The sequence below is a fragment of the Gossypium arboreum genome, chromosome 11, assembly GCF_025698485.1.
Source record: "Gossypium arboreum isolate Shixiya-1 chromosome 11, ASM2569848v2, whole genome shotgun sequence".
Classification (NCBI taxonomy): Eukaryota; Viridiplantae; Streptophyta; class Magnoliopsida; order Malvales; family Malvaceae; genus Gossypium; species Gossypium arboreum.
In genome coordinates this window covers 99,293,124-99,300,312 of record NC_069080.1, presented here as the reverse complement: position 1 = coordinate 99,300,312, position 7,189 = coordinate 99,293,124, and the positions used below count along the sequence as shown (strand labels likewise).

Below are 7,189 nucleotides of genomic sequence, written 5' to 3'. Positions count from 1 at the left end.
CTTTTTACCGTCAATTCCCTTTTTAGTAATCCATCGAAGTCCATTTCATTTAACCGGGATTTATTTCCTTTTTTTTATTATCGAGAATTATCAATTTTTCATCAAATATCATATAATGAACATCCAAACCATATTCACATCAATAAATATACATTCCAATCATTTAAGAATATAATTCAAGTTACACAAACTTACCCGTAACAATTTTTTGTAGCAGTTGTAGAGATTTCAAGGACAATTCAGTGACTTTTTCCTTCCCTCGTTTATCTTCAACTTCTTGATCTATAATATATAATTTTCCATTTATCAGCATCTAATTTTAATCTAATTTAATTCACAATTTATACCTTTTAATTTTTAAAATTGCATATTTACCCTAATTTTTATATTTTTTAGAATTTGGTCCCTACTCAATTAAACCCCTAATTGAGCTAATTTTTCCTCAATTAACACTTTATTCTATCATATTAAACTACTTCAAAACCTTTGGAAATCAGAATTTCAGCATCAAACCTTAATTCCAAATTTTTTCACAATTAAGTCCTAAAAATCAATTTCTACTAAAAACATTTAACAAAACCATCATTTGAGAAAATTAGAACTTAAAATCCATGTTTATTCATCATAAAATTCCAGTACTCAACCATGCTAACTTTCAATTCATCCATAAAATAAAAAACTAATGAATTTAATAGTAGGACCTAGTTGTAAAAGTCTTAAAAACATAAAAATTACAAGAAAAAGGCAAGAATTATCTCACTTGATGCAAAAAATATGAAATACCAGCTTACAGAACCCCTCCTATGGTGTTTTGGCTGATGAGAATGAAGAAAAATAAAAAGAAATCTAGATATTTCCACTTTAGTCTTAACTTTATTTAGTTAATTATGCAATATTCTAATTTTGCCCTTAAATCATCAATTTTCTTGCTGATTTCATGCCCTTACTGTCTAGCCTAAATAATTTTGGGTCTAATTGTCTTTTAAATCCTTTCTCATTAGACACTTAAGCTATTTAATCATCCTTGCAACTTTTACACATTTTTCAATTTAGTCCTTTTTTATTTAATTGACTACCCAAACGTTAAAATTTTCTAACGTAATTTTAATATCACAATACCAACATTTCATAAATATTTATAAAAATATTTTCGACTCAGTTTTATGAGATAGAGGTCTCGATACCTCATTTTTACCCAATTTCTTCAATAAAATTTTTTAATTTTTTTCTAATTAACCATTAAATCGGTAAAATTTTTCTATTGATATTTTCATATGACTTTCCTATCATATTAATATTCATGAAATAATTTTAAAATGAATATTCTTTTTAAATCAAATTTGTGGTTATCAAACCACTGTTTCGATAACACTGAATTTATGCCAATACAATTTTTGTCTCCCCATTAATTATCATGGTCAAATCATTCTTTTTTAAATCAATGATAGACCTAGAAGTAGGCAAAAAGGGTCTTCCTAATAAAATCGTTATCTCACGATCTTCATCGAAATCAAGCGCTACAAAATCTTCAGGGATAATGAAACTTCGTACCTTGACTAAAACATCTTCCAATACCCCTTTTGGATGTACTGAAGACCTGTTAGCCAACTGTAATGTTATTTGAGTAGTTTTAATATCTCCCAACCCTAGTTTTTCAAAAATTGATAGAGGCATTAAATTAATTCTAGCTCCTAAATCATATAGAGCTCTATTAAAATAAATGCTTCCTATCTCTATGTGAATAGTAAAATTCCCCAGGTCTTTCAATTTTCGACATACCTATCTCAAAATAATCACACTACAAAAAGCACTTAAGTTAACTTGTTTGCCTACCTTAATTTTCTTACGCCTCGCCACCATCTCCTTTAAAAACTTGGCGTACTTGGGAACCTTCTCAATTAACTCAATTAAAGGTAGGTTAACATTTAATGTTTTAAACAAGTTCAAGAAACTTACAAATTCATCTCCATCCTGCTTTTGTTTTTCTTCAAGTCTCGAAGGAAATGGGATTTTTGTGATTTCGGCATCTTGAGGTGTTTCTCTTTCTAGTTAACTACCGGGGTTATTACCTCTTCTGGCATCGGTTCATCTTCAGCTTCTGGGGATACCTCTTGAGGGTCATCAATATTCTTGATAATTACCTCCGAAGTAGGGTTTTCTGGGCTACTTAGTACTTTACCTGATTGAAGTGTTGTCATATTCACGTGATCTTTACCTTCCCTCCGTAGATTGTCTTCTGTATTATTGGGAATACCTGTGCCAATTTGTCTTTTGATGTCGCCCATCATGCTCATCAATTGGCTCATTTGATCCTCGATCTTGTCAATATTCTTCTTGAGTTGGTGTACTCAGACTACACCTGTTTGATATCAGTTCTTATTGACTGCATTTCTCCCCCAATTCTATCCAAACATTGACCACATGCAGTATGGTCACTTCGGTTAGCCCTATCCTGGGGTTTCTACAAATAAAGAGGTTGATAATTAGTATTTTTAACTTGATTTGAACTATTACTTGCTCATTGGTTCCCTCCCCATATCAAATTTAGGTGATCTTTCCAACTAGGATTATAAGTATTCGAAGAAGGGTTTCTACCCCTATTCTCTATGTAATTTATATCCTCGACAAGATTATTAATATAGTGGAAGAGCGGTTTGTTTCCCTAATGTATAGATGATGTAGAAACAGATTCGATATGGTTGAGTCTATCCACTAACTGTTGATACTTATCATCCTCCTCGATAGCTTTAACCATAGCGGGTTTCTGGCCATATGTAAATCGTTCGATAAGCCACTGAAAGGAGTTTAATGCCATGTTCTCAATGATTTCATCGATATCCTCGTACGTTCTATTCATAAGGGCTCCTACTGCTGCTCCGTCTAATCCAGATTGTGTATTCACATCCAACTCGTTATAAAATACCTGCAGTCGTATCCATTTAGGAAACTTGTGGTGTGAGCATTTATGAATCAACATTTTGAAACGTTCCCACACCTCATAGAAACTTTCTCCCTCTATCTGTCTAAAGACAACAATCTCTCTTCTTAGCTGAATTGTTCTGCTGATCGGAAAAATCTTCTGTAAAAACTTTCCAGCTAGTTTATCCCATGTTGTGATAGACCCTGGTGCCTAAGAGTCTAACTAAGAAAATGTGTTATCAATCAAAGAAAAGGGGAACAACTGAAGATGAATAGTGTCATCAATAACTTCATTATACTTAAAAGTATCACAGAGTTGGAGGAACCATTTTAAATTCTGATTAGGGTACTCTGTCATTATGCCCTAAACTGTAGATTATTCTACATCATCTGAATCATTGCCAATTTGATCTCGAAATTATTAGTTGTAATTTTCGGCCTTGCTATACTTTCTTGAACAATTTCCAGACTTGGTAAGGCATAATCCCTTAGCATTCTTTCGTTCCAAGCCATGTGTATGTCTGCGAGTATCTGTGGAGCTGGTGGGTTTCCTAGGGTGTTATTGTAAGTGTCACCAAATAATGGATTTTCACATGGTACGTTACCTGTAGCAGGTGGTGGTGGATCTTACATCTGTTGGTGTTGTTGCTGCTGTTGCTATCGGTGATTTCTTCGGATTATTCTCTCTGGATTTGTGACTGCTACAATAGGTATACCCCTAGTACGAGTCATACACTAAACCCAGAAAGAAAAGATCAGTAATAATAATTAAAATAAAATCGTATCTATAACTTAAAATTTTCCTAATTATTCTTTTACGTGTAAAAATTAAAATTAAACTAGTGACGTTGCCTCTCCGGCAATGACGTCAACAACTTGACTACCTCTAGATGTACTAACATCTAGAGTGTGAATATTGTAATAAAATATAGAAAGACAATGCAGTATCCGCAAGTATACAAGTTGAATTGAAATATAGTTTTACAAAAAAAGTAGGTGAGTACTCCAAGGATCCTACCCAAGGGAGGTGAGTGCCAGATCAATTATAACCTAAGCACTAAAAGATCTAATTAGTACTTTTAAATTAGTTATAGTACGGAATTTTAAAATAATTGATTTTTAGGGTTTTTATAATAATAAAGATAAAATAACATAAAAAATAGACTTCAAGAGATAGAAATGGAGAATAAATCAAATCTTGATTAGGGGTGATTAGCTCACTTTAGAAATGGAGAATAAATCAAATCTTGATTAGGGGTGATTAGCTTACTTCGGTAATCTCCATCAACTGTCATTTCGGGTTCCTCATCAATCAAGAACTAGTCACTATCATAGCAGGATCTTCTGATCTTCCACTAACATAATGAGTCAGCAAGAACTACTTATCTTCTGACCTCACAGTCTAGACTAACTTGGGGAGAAGGTGTTCACGAATGGGTCATACCAATTTTGGGTTAATTCCCACCTTGATGACTTCCTGGGGTTATCAGGCCTAAGGTTTATTCCACGATCTTCCTTTCCAAAATAGCCGATTTGTTGAGTAACCCTACAAAACAGTTAACAAATCATACCTCCACTTGCTAATCCCCCATAGAGTGATCAGTTCCTCATTGTTTTCATAGACAATATAGAATCAATGGAAAGAGAAAACACGCTAATTAAATTGACAAGATAAAGTAAATGAAAGAGCTTAATTGTATTGAGATTAATCGCAAATCCAAAAAGTTTGAATGCTTCCACAATTCAAATCTCTTAGAATCAACAAGAACAACTAAAATAAATCTAAAATAAAAGAATAAAAGAAAATACTAAACTAAATTTTACATAGAGAATCTAGGCTAAATGAATGGTGTCTATAACAAGTGACAAATGAACCTATTTATAGCCTTCAAGTGGTCATCGTCCTTAACCCTAGGTTAGCTAATGTTCCCAAGCTTTAAGTTTGATTGTTCAGACCAACAAGCCCCTGCTTCATGTTTAATTTCCGTCAAAGAGTCGATGTCGAGACATACCAGGACTTTTGTCACGACATAGCAATCAATGTACTCCTCTTCAGCTATCTTTAAGGGTATGTTGCAAAACCCTCAGTCTGTGTCGTGACATCGAAGGTAGTCTTGAGCTTTCTCCATTCTACCCCCTATTTGGGACATTGTGTAACACCGCTTACCGGTATCTAACATCGGGACAGGGTTCGAGGCGTTATCGAACTTAAACATTCACAACATGCAAAACCGGGCCACAAAAATTTTTTGCCCAAATTTAAAACATCTCAAACACATACATATCGTCCCTCATATAGGCCTTCGAAGCCTATAACATACATCGAGGGTCACATGTCCATGTGGGTTGGGCCGTGTGGTTTGGGACATGCTCGTGTCCTCAACCCATGTAACTCTTTGTTTATGACATCAGCCAAACAAATTGATCCACATGGTCAAGCCACAAACCCGTGTGCTAGACCGTGTCCTCCATACGGCTGAGACACATAGCTGTGTCTCTACCGTGTGGCCAACACTTAGGCTATTTTCCAAGCCTTATGTTGTCTTTAATTCTTTCTCATACTTTACACATCATGGACCCAAATTATAGCATCAATTTAATGATTAATCGACCTTGAGAAAGATTCAATTAAATAATTTGCATGTTGTCATACACATGTTTATTACCCAACACTTAATCTCTACACATTCAACAATTGTCCATGTTCAATCATTATCATCTTACTACCATGACACACATTCACTCCATGGCCACGACCATCTCGAATGGTCCTGGGGCATTCATCATGTATGTGTGCCATATACTTCTCATACATAGTGAACAAGCATAATCACATAACAACATCACAAGACATTAACACATACCATTGATAAATAAGCTTACAAGCCAAAATCATTATAAACCACATATCATGGCTATATACAATGAATGAATATAAGCCAACATCTTGGCCAAAACATAAAAACATATATCAATAATTAAGTCCCTATACACGCCACTCACTTGAAGAAATCAAGTTTCAACAATACTCCAAAGATGGTAGCTTGATAGTGTGAGGTTGCCTCCGACGATCTCCAACCTCAAGCCGACCTAAGGACACTAGAAGAAATGGGAGGGGGAGTAAGCTTTACGCTTAGTAAGTCCATATGAAAATAATAAGCATTATAACAACATGTTTCCTTAGGTAAAACAACCATAATTACATTTTTACTCATATTCTAGTCAAGATTTCTACTCAAGTCATGGTCGATAAATTATTTATAACACAGGCTACAGGACTCTAAATTAAGATCCGTTAATTTTTCCTAAAACTAGACTTATATATATTATTACCGTAAAATTTATAGAATTTTTAGTCTAGCCAATAAGTACAGTTTATTCCTTAAAATTACCCCTATTTTGCTATCTGGTAACTTCGACCTCTATCTACAAAAAATCAAATATATCATAGTACAAGACTCAGATAATGTTCCTATCTCTTTATTTTGAAAATAGACTCATTAAGGATTTCATTCATATGAAATTTAACTCATAATTATTTTTTTACAATTTATAGTGATTTTCCAAAGTTCAGACAGGGGAGTCTAGAATCAATCTGACTCTGTCTCACAAGAATGCAAATATCTCATAATACAAAATTCTTTTGCTTACACCGTTTCCTTTAGGTGAAACTAGATTCATGAATCTTTAAGTTAATATATTATTCAGCCTCTAATTCTATTTCCACAATTTATGGTGATTTTTCAAAGTCAGACTACTGCTACTGTTCAACACTGTTTCGGTGCAAAACCATAATAGCTATCATAAATTCATTGTCACATTGATCATGGACTCATTATTTCATAAATCCCATATTCAATTACACAATGTAAGTTAACATGATATTGCAACAGAATTCATAATCATAAGCATGAGGATGGTTCATCTTTCAAATCTTTTCTCTTGTCCATCATGTATACACATACATATGCATGAATTTGCTTACTCATCATTTATCACATTTTAATAAGGCATCACTTATGAGTATAATGTACGTACCTATTCATATCCATAGCATATCAATTAACTTTACCTTTATCACCATGCCCATCTCGGGACTTTCATCGCATTATTCATTATAATACTCGTTGATTTCTTGGAAATCTCGATGGTTAATCCATGTACCGTTAAGTCATACAAGTGATCATTTCAAGTACGCACTCCCCTGAACCTCACATCTTACGGCGGGATTACCAGTCCAGGCTAAATCCCCTGTATCATAAACTCACAG

The 7,189-nt window shown here is 33.8% G+C and overlaps 1 non-coding gene across 1 annotated transcript; it reads left to right on the top strand.

The window, feature by feature from the left end:
• Positions 1 to 2,945: 2,945 nt before the first annotated feature.
• Positions 2,946 to 3,051, top strand: LOC128284714 (small nucleolar RNA R71). The gene has a single exon (XR_008275137.1). It is a non-coding gene; the product is annotated as a small nucleolar RNA R71 (small nucleolar RNA).
• The last annotated feature ends 4,138 nt before the right edge of the window (positions 3,052 to 7,189 follow it).